This window comes from Meleagris gallopavo, chromosome 4 (genome assembly GCF_905368555.1).
Source record: "Meleagris gallopavo chromosome 4, MGAL_WU_HG_1.1, whole genome shotgun sequence".
In the NCBI taxonomy this organism is placed as follows: Eukaryota; Metazoa; Chordata; class Aves; order Galliformes; family Phasianidae; genus Meleagris; species Meleagris gallopavo.
The window spans coordinates 53081468-53096423 of NC_139407.1; the positions used below are offsets into that span (position 1 = coordinate 53081468).

At 39.4% G+C, this 14956-nt stretch overlaps 1 long non-coding RNA gene across 3 annotated transcripts in view; it reads left to right on the forward strand.

Moving 5' to 3' along the window:
• Positions 1 to 2010: 2010 nt before the first annotated feature.
• LOC104910802 (uncharacterized) overlaps positions 2011 to 14956 on the forward strand; it is a 35772-nt gene continuing 22826 nt past the window's right edge. For 2 of the 3 annotated variants that reach the window (XR_014883197.1, XR_014883196.1), the window contains exon 1: positions 2011 to 2448. This is a non-coding gene — a long non-coding RNA (uncharacterized LOC104910802). The remainder of the gene's footprint in view (positions 2449 to 14956) is intronic. The other variant, XR_002114500.3, reaches the window with a different exon arrangement.

Here is a 14956-nt window from a genome sequence, read left to right on the forward strand (position 1 = left end):
AATCAAAATGGACTTGGAAAGTTGGTTCCCCACACTTGGGAGAAAGCCAAGGCTGTTCTCATATCTTGATTTCTCCATTCATTCTTCATCTGGAAAAGATATCCTGTCAATTTTTGGTGAATTGGCATTACAAAGTTTGATTGCAACAACAAAGTGACACTTTCTAACAAGAAGATCTGCCAGAACACTCGTGATGTTTCATAGAAGAATGCCCAAATAAACTTCTATAAAATCCTAATCCATAATTTGATATTGTATAATTTTTTTGAAAGAAGCAGCCCTCTGATTTTTCCCTCAGTTCAGTTGCACTGAAGGATGAACTCCAGTCTCAATGCTTAAGAATTATGTCTTTTATCCTACAACTTAGAAGACAGAACAACTGTAGGGAAATAACTGTGTTGACAACACAACATTTAAGAAACCTGAACAAAACAAACACATAAATTAAAATTAGACTCATTTTTTTTCCTGAACCCTTGCATTGTTCTGCAGTATTACTTGCAGTGCAGTGTCTTATAGGCATTACTTAGCATGGAAAAAAAAAATATTGCAAACAACTGAAAGTATAGATGAATTTTGAGACAGAGACAATAAAACGAAGCCTTACTGTAGCTGATCTGAGAAAGTTGTGGACCTGCTTCTGATAACTGAAAACGTACTCTCAGCTCTACTGGGACATGCTTTAAACCAGTGCAAAGTGGAACAGCTACTAACAATATGGCTCAACCCTTGATGCAGTTAATACTTCTCTTTCCCACCTTTGCACCCTGTCTGTACAGTCCTTTCCCACACAGACAAACAGCAGGATAGCTTTAGCTCAGTTTGCTCCTTGGCATTGTTCCTTTGAGGCCTCCCAGGTGTGTGTGACAGGAGCAAAGGATGCAGCAGAGCTGGGAAAGGAGTAAGAAACCTGGTAGCTTCCCCAGTCACAGTCACTGGAAGCTGCAAATTTCCCCAGCAAAGTTGGTCTATGGGGAGGCTTATTTTTTACGTCAATTACCCCTCTGTGTATTCAGTACAACAGAAAGGAAGCATATTGGGACCATCCTGAGAAAACCTATTTTCCTGAGACGTAGCAGATGGCCATGAGCTCCGTGAGAGGTGCTTGGCATTGGACAGCCCCAGGCTGTGTTTTATCAAAGGTAACCTGTCTGGCACACACAACAGCAATGTCTGATGCACAGCACAACTCTGCACTTCATTCTCCTAGCAGCATTTGGAAGATTCACTTAGCTATTATTTCTCCAGCTATTGTGAGTGGGAGTCACTCCTCAGTGGAGAAAAACAGACTTCTTTATTGACTAAACAGTACTGTTCCTCTGAAAAAACACACACACAAGATGCAGATGAACTGTTAAGTAATTTCCAATAGTTTGAAATACTTATATTCATGCTTCTACACATTTTTCATCAGAATACATTTTGCACTCATTAACAAAGATGCTATTCCATTTAAGTCAAATGGAGCTTCTCTGGTGTATCTTAGCACAGATTTGAAGCCAAGATATGTATCTCACTCAGTTCATTAGACTCTCCTATATTGTAGATTAAATAAGCAAGTATGTCACTAAATCTGTTCAGCATTAAAATGATACAAAATGTATTTTTCTTCTTCCAACCAAATAGTTTTCTCCAAATCTGAAACAGATGGAAACACAGTGAGTTATCTATGATGAGTTCATCTGGACTTCTGAATGGAATGTCCGACATTTGGTCACACATCTTGAGATGTGAATTAGGGTCTAAACAGGGAAATTTTTATCATCTTATGTTTACTCTTGTGGATAGGCTCATTAGCTTCAGTGGACAACAAGTAAAACAAATGACACGCACAGCAAGAACATGTGGGATAAGTTTCTGTATAAATTTTCTCAAGTGTAGTTCACACTCCCAAAGACAGTTGTACCCCAAAAGTCCAACAAACAGAGTACATGGAAACTCAGCACGAAAGTTAGTTAAAAATCTGGGGCAGATCCTTATTCTATGTCTTCCATTAAATCCACTTTTCTTTTCTGGAAGATAAATATTTCTGGGGACACACTGACTTGCAAGTCATTAATGGAACAAAATATACTGTTGCATTTGACTAATTTAAAAAAAAAAAAAAAAAAAAAAGCAGGAATGCAAAATATTCCTTTTCATATTCATGGAAAAAACATGAAGGGATTTTACAAATGTAGAGTGGCCAAGATTAAATTTCTTTGTTTACAGGATTAAAAACACTTTCAATGAGAACTCACTCCCACATAGCAATGCTAACAGGATCAGCTGCAGAATCATATTCCATTGTCAGATACTCTGAATACTGCAGTGAAACTGCTCTTGTCTTACTGAAGTTCAGGAGAGCTTTGCCACTGATTTCTCTGATGCTAGAATTTTACCTCTGGTCAAGAGCCTGAATATGAAATGTGCTGAGCTTCCGGGTCCTCTGTAATGTAAACAAGACCTGTAAGTACTTAATAACTTCTCTATGGTACACACATCTGTTTTTTAGACTGGTGAGGGCTGCTTCAGGCTAATTTTTCAGCATTCTTGATAAGATAAATTAGCATACTTGGAACTCCTCTCCATGAGAATTAAGCTGCTTCTAATTCTTAGACTGAACAGGTTTGGTTCTCTACACTGCATTGAAGTAGGGCCAGAATACTTCTAATGTGCAACCCTCCTGATTCCCACGAGCAAGTTAGGAGAGTCTATTCTGTGGCAATAAAGAACAGAAAATCTGTGGAGAAAGTTTTAGCACACATCTGACTGAAACTGTCCTAAAACTTTATTATATTGTTTTTTTTCTTGTTTGCTTTTAAATACTTTATCACAGTCTGAGAATTGGGATTCACTTTATTACCCAAACTTCACAGAAATTCCATCAAAAACAATTCTAAACGGAATAAGTTGACTTTGTTGTTCCTATGATTCCACTGCATTTCACTAAGAATTTTGTGTTTATTCTTTCTTGCATTGGGAAGGAGGACAGTGAAAACAGCTGCGTTTAAACAATCTTCAGGTTCATATGACAACTTTCTTTCCTGGAGAACTCAGAGTTTTTGTGGTTTGCTTTTTAATCAAAATCAGAGACCCAAAATCTCATTTATATTGGCTAAATTTTACTTTACTCTTCTTGTCTAATATTTCCTCCTGGCAGGCCCTGCACCTTCAGCCATGTGTAGCCAAGAGAAATTATCAGGAATGGAGATTGAAAAGGAATTTAAATGGTCTAAATCTGGGCCTTGGTGTCTTCTTTATGTGACTTTCTGGTTCGATATCCCTAAGTGTCAGAAAGTGACTTAAGGATTCATGGACCAAAATCTAGGTTATTACTTGAACAGCAGAAGATATTCTGAAACAATATTCTGAAACATAAATGAATTTGCACATGAGTGCAAATGGGAATTTATTCAGTGAAAATTTCTCTATAGGACTTAGCTGACATCAGAAAGGATGAAAAATAGCAGGATTTAAAAAAAAAAAAAAGAGAAAAGGGGAAAAAAAGAATTGTATTTACTGGAGCTGTGGGAGTTGTGGACATTCTCAGGATAATTAGTTACATATGTTTTAGTTGTGCTCTAGGGTAAAATAAGTTCTGGGATGAGGTAATAAATAAATTAAATGTGGTTTTGGAAATAGCTGTTCCTAACTACCCAAAATGTCCACTGCTAGAAAAAACTTGGATGCAGCCAGCTTTGGAAATCTGAAAGGACCACAGAAACAATTTTTTGTAAGAGCAACAATGCTGCAAAGAAGATACCACAAAAACTGAAGTCAGCACATCTTGAATGCTGCTGATTGATGCACTGAGCTAATCTAATTGATACATTTTGGTAAGATTTGTTTGAATAAGCTAGGTAATTCGGAAATAAGATATATAATAATGCACCCCCATATGAAGTCATCAATTTTTGTAATACCAACTCAAATACCAGCATCTTCTGTTCAAATGGCTGAATTCTGTGAACACTGAATTGCTTTCCACCACCATCACTCTATTTTATCCTTTTCACTTTTTAGGGTAGAAAATGAAAGTGCTATTTAGCTCCACTTATCATGCCATGTGCTAATTCACTGCTAGGTCCTGTTAATCATGTTTGCTTTGCAGTACCTCTAGAGCAATCTTTTAAGTGTTGTGGATCAGATTCAGATTAGATTCTGTCCTGTCGCTGTGATGAAATGTAAAATTTGCCTGACCCAGTCATTAAGAGAATACAGATTTTAAGACCTTCGCTATTCACTAGAGTTGTTCTTAGACCTAATTTCCATTTTCAGTGGATTTGTCAGCATTTGGGACTTTGTCTTGTTGGACAAAGGGCAGACAGTAAATTGACTCATGTTTTCCAAGGTTTTTATAAATTGTACAGTGATTTCCTTTCTCACAACACAGGTAATTAACCTTATAACACGTTGGTTTTGGGCCCCTCACTATAAGAATGATATTGAGGCCCTGGAGTGTGTTCAAAGAAGGGCAATGAAGCTGGTGAGGGGTCTGGAGGGCTCTTAGGGGGAGCAGCTGAGGGAGCTGGGATTGTTTAGTCCGGAGAGGAGGAGGCTCAGGGGAGACCTTATCAATCACTACAACTACCTGAGGTTGTGGTGAGATGGGAGTTGACCTCTTCTCCCATGTAACCAGCAGTAGGACTAGAGGGAATGGCCTCAAGTTGCGGCAGGAGAGATTCCGGTTAGACGTTAGAAAATACTTCTTCTCCAATGGAGTGGTCAAGCACTGGAATGGGCAGTCCAGGGATGCGGTGGAGTGTTAAAGAACATTTAGATCTTGTACTGAGGGACATGATATAGTGGGAAATATTGGTGATAGATGGACGGTTGGACTGGGTGATCTTAGAGGTCTTTTCCAACCTTGGTGATTCTATGATTCTAGGATTCTAGGACTCTATGTTCATCAAGCTTTCCAGAGGATTTCATATGGATCCAGCCACTTTAATAGCCTTAACACTTAACAGTATTAGTACTTATTCTACAGGATCGTTTGCTATCTATCTTGGTCCTTAAGTGACTACCTAAAGAAGAATTTTTCAGATAGACATTGCCCAGTTCCCCAGTTCCTGACATTAACATAGTCGCAGAGAAGAAGCTGTGAACATCTACCCCATGAAGTTAGCAGAAATGTACTCCTCTTCCCATATCTACATATACCTAAATAAGGCCAATAACAGAACCCAGCTGAAGCATTTTATTCCGGAATCAGGTTCTCACTCATCTAGGTAACTCACATGAAAGATGGAACCTCTCTTTGAGATGTCTGAGAAATAAAGGCAGTACCCAAGAAACATAAAAAATTTGGTACTTAACTGAAGTCTTGAAGGCAAGGAGTATCTTTACAGACAAAAGATACCATGGGACTTCTCAAAACAGAAATTTTGGATTGTCAATGTGACAATAGTAAAGATGAATACTGCTGTACAAAACTAGCAGAGTTCTACTTATCAGAGATAACAGACCTCACACAGAGTTTAATCAATCTTTGCTTTGCTACTTACCTCATCTGAAAAGCGTTTTGGCTGTGGTAGGACTTTATTTCAAGCTGACTAACTCTAAACCACAGCATTTACTCTCTTCTTGTCATGAAATCAAATACTATGATTTTACCTAGCATTATTTACCAAGGTTAGTCAAATGTCATGAACACACACCCAATAGAGGAGAAAGAGAAGATGGGGTTTATGAATAGCTGATAAGAACGTATTTCTGATGCTAATTGTCAACAGCTGATAGGAACACTCTCACATATTACTTGGTGCTGAATCACTATATCAGCATGTTTTTCTAGAACCTCTTTAGGAATATAGGTAAGATCAGGGTGATACTGTCCACTTCTTTATTATTACCGAAGCTTCCGATGCAAATCTGATAGTTTGCAAGTTCTAGTTTCATTTCCCCTGTGCCAGTGTAGCAAACACTCCATTAGTCAGCACTCTATTAGAGCATGGAAGGATCAGGGACTCCCCCAGCACCATCTCTGAGCAGCAACATAGCATGAAATAGCTGCTCTAAGACCTAATTCTTTCTTCATCCTTGCTTAGTACACCGGTCAGACTAGTAATTATGCTGTTAACCCTGATTTGCTCATTTGAATTTGCTTCATGTACTTCATCACTACTTCACTCACAAGGACTCTTCACTGATACTCTCACTTTTGAAGCCTCCGAGCTTCCATTCACTTTTTCCTTCACTAGTCACTTATGCCCAAATATCTAGGTATCCACCACAAGAAGATAACTGAAGAATTAAAAAGGAAGAAACTGTCCACTTAATATCACTCATGGATGCCTCACTGCTGAGTTTCTCAGCATTTTTCCTTGATGTGAAATTATTTGGAGTGACTAAAGAAGTTTGAATATCTGTATGAATGCTCACTTCGGGCTTGAAAGCTTATACAGGAAGCTTGTGCCAGTGACCTTACGCCCAGTTAATGTGAACCATCATCTCACTGTACAGAATATCAACTGAGTTTTTATTAAGGCACCCAGAACTTTAAAAAATTAAAATTTAAATTTAAAAAAAACAAGTTGTGTTCATTTTCCATTAGAAAGGTTTGTTCCATAAGATTTGCTGATGCTTTTGCCCAGAATCAGGCTTGCAGTAATACCTGTACCCAAATCCACATCCTACTCAATACCTCCAAATGACTTCTACCTGAAAGTAAAGCAAATTTATCAGATTCAAAGGAGAACAGTGACCTACATGTACATCAGAAAGACTATACATCAGTGGGTAGATATGAAGCAATCTGGAAAATACTGCTCATTGTCTTCCCTGTTCTTACACTCCTCTGAGTGTGCCTAGGGTTGGTCACTGTTGCTAGTGGGTTTTCCTCCAGAAATTACATGCGTTAGCCATTCTTGAAGGAAGCTGAACACCCTCTGCCCACAATCTCCAGGTAAAGAGCGTGAGCAAAAGAAAAAGAAACAAAGAAACTAGAGATAAAACAGTGATGGGGGGCAACAAATGAAATAAAGGGATTGTGTTCATGGCCATACGTTAGAAATGAAAAGTCCTATTTAGGCACCAGAAGAAACCACTTCCAAGGATCTCTGACATCAACCAGGGGACTGATGGATGTTGTGCAGCAGCTCTCTGCCCAGAAACATAACAGATGAGAGAATGAAAAAGGCTCCTGTGCCTGGGGTCCACAACAAGCATCCCACCGAGGCTGTGAGAGAGCAGATGGAGCACAGCAGAGGAAACAGATGGGCAGGTGTCCTACAGCCTCACAGGACTTGGGTGGGAGCACGTAAATAAAAAGGCAAGCAGTAAACTGAAACCAAAACCTGAACAAGAGGTTTTGGAGGAGCTGTAAGAGGGACTGTCATGTGGTGAATTCAGCACGCTTGTACCTCATGGTCTTCCAGTTGCTACAGAGGGGACATGAGTCAAGGGACCAACAAGAATGGCACAGTAGCCTGTGCCCTTGTTATACAAGCACTACATAGATTACCAAAGAAACATATTAAGTCTAAGAGGGTGTACAAACAACTGTACTTTCACAGCTGAATTTATTTAAATATTCTATCCAAAGCTGTTGAAAATAATCTTATAATAGTAGCCAATGTCTATGTTCCACCAAGATATTTCTAAAACATTCAACGGTGTTATGGAAATACGAGATACTGTGAGTAAGGCAATCTGAATGCTGCACATAAACATAAGCACACATCAACCACAGCTGGTAACTAGAGTCACAAGAAGTTGTTTCATTAAACAATTTTATTAACCAGTTTTCTATAGAATTGCACTTTACATTAACAGGAGGGAAATATCTTTCTTACATAACAGTGATGAAAGTATTCATTCGCTTCTTGCCAAAATGGTACGTCAACCTTTGTAGATTTTCATCCAAAACCCTGTGTTCTGAGCAGCAGCAGTTTGGAGCAATGTGGCTGGTAAAATTTAAACTAGGATTCATAATTACTACGTATAGGGCTATACATTTCATTGTTCTTAATATGTTAGAATTTAATAATCACCTTGATTTTTTACAATAGCAGAGGTAAGACCTTTAGCACAACTCATTTTTTGGCAAGCAGATGGCTGCTGCTGTAGTTGCACCACCTCACTGGCATTCAGGAGATGAGGGTTTAGCCATACATTTCCTGTGTGACTTTGTATACATTGCTTAACTTCTGTTTCTCAATCCTTATCCATTAAATAGAATTATTTCCTTGTGTGACAGGAATGTGTATTAAAACAGATGTATTAATGACCAGGTACAATGTTGACACAAGCAATATATAATAGCAATTAGGCAAATGTCAACATTAACTGAAATTAACACAGAAAGGTCTCCATATTCATCCCTGTCATTTACTCCTAACTTCAGCTACAATTCTGCAGACCTATGCCAGTAACTCACCAGGAAATTTTAAAGTTTTCTGCTGAATTCCAAGTCACGCGAGAAAAGAATCCAACAAAATTTTGTCTTCTGCAATAATTTCTGCCAGTGGTAGAAAGATTGTTAAAAATTTTTCCAGTATGAAATTCATATACATTAGAAATGAAACTGTAGGTAATTGATAGGTAGAAAATATGCAAATAAATTATAGCAATGCCTACTGTATGGCCTTTGATTAAAACAAGTCTCTGGTTATGTCCTGAATATACTGGAGCAAGTCTTTTCATGGAGGATAAGAAGAACGGGGAGGAGAAGTGTGAGGGATGATGCAAGATTGCACAATTGCTCCACGTGGAGTGAATCTGCTCGAGCACCGAGGAACTGTTTGAGGAAGCTGGGAAAAGGAGAAGGGTGTGCCTGGTGAAACCATGTTCCTGGCAGCAATAACCACATGTTTAAAATAGCACTGAAAATATAGACCAACATTTTTGTTGGTTTTCAGTAAGATTTCTATACAACTCTTTTAAAACAAGCATGTGTGCAGAAGGAAAAATAGGAGACATCAGTGACATCACTGTCCTTAATATCCACACTCCTATCCTAGTAAGAAGGAGCTCCCAAATCCAAAAATCTATATACTATCTAACTGAAGTATAATCTCTACTAATACACTGTGACAGAAAATGTTTAATTTTGCTTCTCTAGAGAATGAAAGCACAGAAATAAAAAGGGAAAATACAGATTCTCGTTCACAGTAAAAAGAAAGATGTGGATATATGCATCATGTGTAAAAATAGGCCATAGTCGAAAGCAACATATTATTCTCATAAAAGGAGTTTCATCTTTATGCATGAAAAAACAGTATTTAATCCTGGCAGAGAGAGAGAATTTTCAGTGCTAAAGAAATAACCAAGAAAGCTGTGCAATCAAAATCAGTAACTTTGCTAAGGGTCTCTTTCTAACCAGTTATTTAAAGAAGGAGGAAGTAAGCATGACACTACCATAATCACAGCTAGTGTTCAAATTCAGCAGTGCTTCAGGTAACAGTAAAATAACAGAAGGGAGATCCTCAAAGTGATCCATCTCAAAACAAGTCAAAAAGCCACTGGGCCATTTCATGCTAGCCCCTCTTTTCACTTTTCAGGGCTACAGTCCCACATCTAACAGATGCTGAGTCAGTTCTGAATTACCACACAAGAGATGTCATTTCTGCTTGCATAGCTTCTTCTGTTTTTTTCTGTTTTCCATCTGGACAAGCATGAGGAAAGGCACCTGCTTATACTTACAGAGCTGCAGCAACAGGCTGAAGACTGACTACTTCTCACATTGCCTAACCCAGTTCACTGTTCGAATGGTCTTCTTACTAATTCAGAACTAATATTTTTGTTTTGATTTAAACTGAAGGGCGATATGAAGAAACGTATCCTTGTACGACATCAAGATTGGAGATTTTTATTTTATGCAGTCAGTTGTTTGATCAATTACTAAGATAAATGGAGTCCTGAATAAACAAGTATAAGACAGCACATCGAACAACAGAAAATATTTTCATAGAATCACAGCAGAGCAGAGTTTGGCAGGGACCTCTGGGTCCATCTGATCCCAACCACTGCTCAAGCAGGGCCACCCAGAGCAGTATGCCCGGCCCTTGTCCAAGCAGCTTCTGAGGACCTCCAAGGAAGAGACTCCATAGCCTCCCAAGGCAAGCTGTGCTCAGACAGCCTCACAAAAAAAAGTTCTTCCTGATGTTCAAGGTTCCAGTTTGTGCCTGCTGTCTCTTGTTCTGGTACTGGGCACTAATGAAAAAAGCCTGGCTCCGACTTCTTTACACTCACCCTTCAGATATTTATATACATAGAAAAGGCCTCCCTTGCACCTTCTCTTCTCCAGCTCTCTCAGCCTTTGTGCATATAGGAGATGTTCCAGTTCCTTCATCATCTTCACAGCCCTTTGCTGGACTTTTGCCAGTAGAGATTTTACAGTAAATCTCCTCTTGTAATTGGCCAAGTTGATGAATAATTGTATTTATTTTTTGCTTTCCAAGAAAAAAGAGCATTGACCATTACCAGTCTTCTCTAAAAAACTGACATAACTTTGTTTTTATAAGATACGACGCACTCTCTGTCTTCTGCCTTCCAGCTTTGCACTCCAGGATCTTTGTAAGAGGCAAAGCGAGCTTATTTCAGAGCTGAGTGAACTTCATTGTGATCAACTAAGCTTTTTTGAAATTTCAAAGATTTTGGGGAATTAACTTGGCAAATTGATCTTGTTTTCATATGAGGCACAGCAACCCATGCAGCAGCAGGGATAGGTCACAGATTTGTCCTCCTTCTGTGTAACAATCCCCAGAGCAATTTCTCTGCATTTGTACACTGTTGGCTCTCAGTTTTTAAGCAGAGATTACAGTTAGAGGTAAAAAAGACTGCAATAAGCACTTGGGGGAAAAAAATGTAAAACCTCCTTCACACAAACACAGAATCATAGGAGTTGAATGGAGATCATCTACTTCAACTTCCAGCTAAAGTAGGTTCTCCTACATCAGATCACACACAAAAGCATCCAGATGGGTTTTGATTATCTCCACAGAAGGAAACTCCACAGACTCTCTGGGCAGCCTGTTCCGGTGTTCTGTCACTCACGCAGTAAAGAAGTACTTCCTTGTGTTTTTTTTGGAACTTCTTACATTCCAGTTTGTGTCCATTGTCCCTTGCTCCGCCACTGAGCACCACTGTAAAGAGTCTGGCCCTATCCACACCTGATCATCAGATATTTAGAAGCATTGATAAGATCCCCCCTCAGTCTTCTACAGGCTGAACAGTCCCAAGTCTCTCAGCCTTTCCTTGTACAACAGATGCTTGAAGCCATCTTTGTGGCCTCTGCTGGACTCTTTCCAGCAGCTCCTTGTCTTTCTTGAACTGGGGAATACAAAACTGAAAACAGTAATCCAGATAATGACAAATGATAAGCTATCTGCCAGGAATGTATATGGATAACCTATCTCTCGTCAGTATTGGGCAGTTTCACGTCCAAGTTTTCTCCACCCCACCACTTCTACAATACCTGACAGAGTTGCCTTTCTCTACTGTGTAGAAATTCTCCAGCCAAAGTTTCATTACTGCACAGCCACACACAGGCCAGTTGAACGTGAACAAAATAGCTTCCAGTTCTAGAGCTTATAGTTAGTTATGGCTCAAGCACATGGTCAGCTTACATCAAGACAGCATCATACCCCTAAGCCCTTGCAACAACTCCAACCCACCACCACCTCAATGATGCTTTTGAGCCCCTAATCTTTTAACACAGGCTGACCTTAGTGAAGCCATTTCACCCCTCTTAAACCTGTTTCACATTTGCCTTGCTTTATCAATCACACATTGAACCACTGGAAGGAAGTATTTTCAGATGACTTTGCAGTTTCGTCATGTCAACTTGTAAACATTGATATGTTATTATAGAAAACATTGTTGAGGAGATCACAACAGTTTTGGTCTGGCAGATAGACTGACTGATAAGAATATTGCAGGAAGGAGAATCTACCAGATGCTACAGAATGCTTCTGCAGATTGACTGCAAGCTTTTTTTTTTAATTGTTGTTGGGTTTGTATTTTTTTTTTTAGGTTGAGCTGACTTGAGATTAATTGGAACTGCTGTTAATAAGCAGTGGATGACTTTGTACTGAATGTTGCTGCCAGATACTTCATTTAACTATGCTCACAGAGAGTATTAAAAAAAAAAAAAGATATTAGGAGGCATTATTTTTGGAGAGATCTACATATTTCAGAAGTTCTGGTGTGTATAATGATAGCAACATTTCTGATACACAATACCAATTAACTAATTAGCTGGTAAAGGTGACATTGTTGTGGGTGAACCTGTTTTGGCAGGGTGATTGGTCTCGATGATCTCTAGAGGTCCCTTCCAACCCCTACAATTCTGTGATTCTGTGATTCTGTAATATCAAGGCTTAAAGTGGTTACAGCATTTCCCAATGCCTGCTGTCAAGGGCTCAAGTTGCAGTGCAGAGATTCCTCTGTTCTCGCACTCATGCCCACTCTGCATGAGCCTTCAAACATTTATGTCCCTTACTTTCTTCATTTGTGAAACAATGACACCTTTTCAGACCTTCCTTATAGTATTTGTAAAAAGCTTTGAAACACTGGGATGAACGATACTAGCAAAACCAGTGTAAAGTTGGAAGCTTTGTTTGTTTGCTTGCATCTTATCTTGAATCTACCAGCTCAGAAGGGGTCCAACTCTAAATAGCCTGATGAAAGAAAAACTTTGCAGACCACAGTCATGGTAAAAGACAAGAACCATATCTAAAGTAGGCTTGCCACCCAGCATCTTTCAGGTCAGAGTTTGGTCATACTCATACAAGGACTTCAGCACAAATATATCTGGCCATCCTTAATATATTCGCCATCTCCAGACATGTATGATTACTGCTAAATCTCACTTTGACATAATTTTGCATGTCACTAGGCCCTTATCTGCCTCTGTTCAGAAACTCAGATTGCCAGAGTCCTTGTTCTAGGAAAGGGAGTTACAGGTTACTGCACAAGAAGAGACTCAGATTCTCAACAAAGTAAGCAAAACTGCATTTTCATGTCTGGGAGAAGTCAAGTTATTTCTGACATTGGAAGGGAAGGCAAAGGAATGAGGGAGGATAGAGAGGGAAGAAAGCCCTCTTACTCACCCTGCTGTTGGAATTGGCCCTCAGCCCCACTGTGCCTGCCCTCAGCCCCTCCCCATCTAAGAGTGCAGTGGCAAACCGAGGTGCAGGGCTGTGACAGACACAGCAGGCTGCAGCACCTTGTGCTGCCTCTAGACTACTGTTGACAGTGCTCTGCCCTGCCTGTGCCAGCAGCTGGCCCCAGCAAAGTGTACCTCTACCAAAAGCTCTATACCTGTCCCAGGGCACTGACAGGCAGGTCACGGGAGCAGAGGATTTGCTGTCGTCCTTGAAGCCTAAATCTTTGTTTCTGACAGTACTTAATGCCAAGTTCGTCTGAGAAAAGCTTTAGAAAATCTGTGCAAGCAATTAGGGGATGAACCGCCTCCAAGGAAACTTTCTCTCTAACCCTTATTAGTAGTTAGAGGTTGGCCACAGAGCAAGCAGCTTTACATTCTCAGACTTGCAGACACCATTATGATGGACACCATGACAGGAGTCAATTCAAAACAGACCCAATGCACTTTGCTCAGTAGTTTGGTTGTCCTGGTTCACATGATGTACCAGCACTACTACTCCATGCCAGATTGGCATGGCTTTATCTTTTCAAAGCACTGGTCTTTAAGAGCTTTAAAAGATTGTTGTTTTTATTTTACCTAAAGCCAAAATAACTTAATTTTGTAAAGATTTCAGATTGCCCTGAAATCAAAAACAGTCTACAAGCATTTAAAAATTGTATCTGTTATGAAAAGTCATTTATTTGAGGGGATTTTAATAATATTCTTACTGACATCTCATGTAGTTGTGTCACAATACTGTCTCATAAGGCAAGTAAAGACTTACAGTACCTTTGATATTCTGTTATTTTGTTTTATATAGAGACAGCTCTGTTTTAGAGAAGGCAGAAATTCTTATTTTATGGATTGGAATGTCTTCTGTTTGTACTGTGACACATTTTTACAGAATATTTCCTTTCCATGGGAAATTTCAGACTGTTTTCATTCTGAAGGAAAGCAATTTGTGAAGTGACAATATTTCCCATGACATAGAAATCCTGTCTTTTAACTCATTCCCGTCCTAAAGCAATGCAGTGCCTAGTTGATTCCTTCCATCCTACTCCAGCTCCAATGCCAGTTCTGCAGCTTCCTGCATTACTGCTGCCTTTTGTCTCAGGGTTTATGTCTCCAAGGTTAGCAGATATGATTCCACTTACAGAGCTGGAAATAAGAATGCAGGTTCATTGGAAGCATCTCTGAATATCATAATCATTCTCTAAAACCAAAGTCAAGGCCCAGATGAAATTGTGCATGAGTGAGCCCTGTCTTTTCCATGTTATAAGGGCACGTCCTTGAATGGAGCTGGGTCCTGAGTTGTGCAACTGTTTTGCAGAGCCTTTTATTTGCATGTACAGCTTCATCTGTAATCATACAAGCACCATATGCAAAATCCTGTTTGCAATTCACATCAATTATTAATTCACAGCTTAAGCTGCACATTTCCTTTATTAGTCACATTTCTTAGAAGCTTCTCATTATTGCAGCATATGGAATTCCTCCTTTGCCATAGTGCTGTGCAGTGATTAATTGTGGGAATCAAAAGGTATGTAAAGACATAATTTAGGATCAAACTCAGTGCAGAAATTGCCCTAGCACAAGCCTGAAGCAAGCAGTAGTTACTGAATGTTTATATTGCTACAAGATTTTCACTGGTTAAAGACAGTGTATTTTCAGCATGCCCTATTTCAAATGGACAACAGGAGTTTGTGAACTGTTTGTAGGGATTAATGACTAGCTGGGAGGAGCTGATGGCTCAAATGCAGTTGAGGGCTATTAATCGTGGACAGTCATTAATTCTCAGGCAACACCCAGTGTCAGAGTTGTTACTCTTTTGAATCGTTGTGTAAAATCATGTGTATGAATGTTTCCAGGGTTAGGCAGTTGTAG